Raw genomic sequence first — 3,087 nt, forward strand, 5'->3', positions numbered from 1 at the left:
ACAGTGAAAGGCAGTTTCGCGCTAGCTGATAAGTGCGACAAGGATTTTCATCGACTGTCTGAAACCTTCGGGATGCAAGCAGAATATATGGCGTCAAGGCTAACAACTGGTTATGATGTGTTGCTTGACGGAGGAAGAACACTGAAGGAGCCAACCTTTGATACCACCAAAAATTCAAAGGAAGTATAGATCCACCCGACAAATCGTAAGAAGACGACAACTATCGCAACAAACATGGATCTCGCATAGGAAAGCGCGCTCGTCGAGTTCCTCCATGAGCGTTGGGAAATCTTCGCATGGTGTCCAGCTGACATGCCAGGAGTACCCAGGGAACTTGCCGAGCACCCCCTTAACTTGGATCCAATGGCCAGACCAATCAAGCAACCCTTGCGGCGTTTTTTGGAACCAAACCGCAAAGCTATGCTGTCAGAAATTAATCGACTCAGAGAAGCAGGATTTATCAAAGAGTTACACACAGAAGCCACATGGCTAGCAAACCCAGTGCTGGTCCCGAAGAAAAACACAGAGGTCCTTCGCATGTGCGTCGAATTCACATGTCTCAATAAACACTGTCCAAAGGATCACTTCCCCCTCCCGAGGATCGATCAAATTATCGACTCCACGGCAGGCTGTGAACATCTTTCCTTCCTGGACGCTTACTCTGATTACAACCAGATCCGATTAAAAGAAGAGGATGAGGTCAAAACAGCTTTCATAACACCATATGGTGTGTTTTGTGACAGAACAATGCCTTTGGGCTAAAAAAACGCGGGAGCAACATATCAGCGGATGATGCAGAAGTGTCTTGCCACACAGATTGGCAAGAACATTCAAGTGTACATCGACGATGTCGTCATAACAACAAAGCAGGGATCAACCTTGATCGAGGATCTGGAGAAAACTTTCGACAACCTCGACAAATTTTGCCTCAAGCTGAACCCGACGAAGTGCTCTTTTGGCGTCCCTGCAGGAGAACTTCCCGGGTTTCTGGTGTCAGCAAGAGGAATCAAGGCTAATCCAGAGAAAATTCAAGCCATCGTAACAATGCGGAAGCCAACCAAGCTAAAGGAAATACAACAGCTAACTGGGCGAATCGCGGCTTTAAGCAGATTCGTCGCCAAGCTGGGAGAAAAGGCGTTGCCATTTTACGCCTTGATCAAGCAAGGAGAAAAATTCGAGTGGAACGAAGAAGCAGACAGAGCTTTTTAGGACCTCAAGCGTACAATCTCGACACCACCAATACTGGTGGCGCCCAAGGAAAAGGAACCTCTCATGTTATATATCGCAGCCACGCCTCAGGTGGTTAGCACATTACTTGTGGTCGAAAGAGAAGAAGAAGGAAAACTCCATGGAGTCCAGCGGCCGGTATACTTCATCAGTGAAGTTTTATCGCCTTCAAAACAGCGGTACCCGCAGTACCAGAATTTAGCATATGGAGTGTTTACAACCGCAAGAAAATTGCGACACTATTTTTCGGCGCATCCGATAATAGTGGTCAACGAGGCGCATTTATCCAATATATTAAACAACCCAGAGGTTACGGGTCGTGTCTCCCTTTGGGGAATAGAGCTTTCCCCTCGGGACATCACATATGAGAAAAGAAAAGCAATAAAGTCGCAGATCTTACCAGACTTCGTCGCAGAGTAATACAAGTTTCCTGACCCTTCGGGGTCTCTCATGTTCAGAAAAAAGCGTGGCACTGCTAGGTTCCTGCTTTCCTATCTATACCCCGGATAAGGTTCATGCACATAAGTAAAGGGCATTTTCAACAACGCAAACGGATTGAGACGGTCCGCTTTGGTCTGTGCGAGGAGGATACATAGCTTCAGTCCAACGGCCTGACGCAAACAAATCGGTGAGCACCGACCGATCTATTTGAGACCTAAATTTCGGATTGGAATGTGTTTGCTTGGATATAGTGTGGGTCACACGCGTGTCATCCCGCTTTCATCCCGGGACCATCTGGTAGCGTGTCCATGTCCACTTTGCTTTCACCCCGTGTGCTAGTGTTTGCAGGCGGCGTGTGTATTCTCCGCCGCCATCAGTTGGCCACTTCGGCTTCTGCAACGTCATCAATGCCATGTTTGCTTGGAGTCCAACGCATCATTAATGATGGTCACGTCCCCGTCCTTTTCAAGGGATCATACCTGCCAGTCCACACAAACCCTCATCATTACCACTCTCGTCCACCTTTTGCCTCCTGAAGCACCGACAACAACCGCAAGAGTACCATGGGCAAGTTGTGGCCTTACAAGAAGGCGAAGAACGACCACAGGGTAGGGTCCTAGCAGGCCACAACCCTCCTCGATGCGACCGGCCGTCGGGATTGGTCTTCACTTTGGCCCATGTTTTTTACCTTGCCGGACACACTCCATATTCGCGGCGACTACATTCATTGAGCCTTTCCTTCTTCCTCCTCCCACCTCCTCCTACATTTGCTCCGCCTTTCTGTTCTACACCGAGCACAAAACTCATATCTTCTCAGTCACGCATCCTCTCCTCACCGGTCTAGGGTCATGAAAGAGTTAGGCGCGTAATGGGATACAGAGGAGAGAAGGAATTATTCTCTGGTTCAGAGCCGGTCCATAGGTTTTTAGGACCCTACCGTGATAGGACACCAAATGCCTCTTATTCATAGTGGGGGAGCTTCCCTAGTGCCTAACTCTTAAAGATACCTACTTATGCCCCCTACTCCAGAAGATTTCTTAAAGATACCTATTTATGCTATTTTAAAAAATATTACTCATCTTTTAAGCACGATCGGTGTTCTTGCCACCCCTTAGCAATCTTCGTCAAGTTTCGCCACTTGGTCACACACAAAAGATTAAAAGAATATTTGTATCCTCCAAAATAAATATTTATTTATATTGATCGAGCGGACTATATGCATGATTCTTATTTCTACCGATAGTTACTTGTGTACACGTGTATACACATATGTATCTCTAGAATTAATCACATAACAAAATGATGAGGGTTTGTGTTGTTCTAAACATTTGGGGAGACAAGAGAGAACTCGTATCATTGAGAAAAAATATGAAGAAATATTAAATCTCTTTTTTGTTAAAACAGGAACCATAGTAGACG

This window comes from Lolium perenne, chromosome 3 (assembly GCF_019359855.2).
Source record: "Lolium perenne isolate Kyuss_39 chromosome 3, Kyuss_2.0, whole genome shotgun sequence".
Classification (NCBI taxonomy): Eukaryota; Viridiplantae; Streptophyta; class Magnoliopsida; order Poales; family Poaceae; genus Lolium; species Lolium perenne.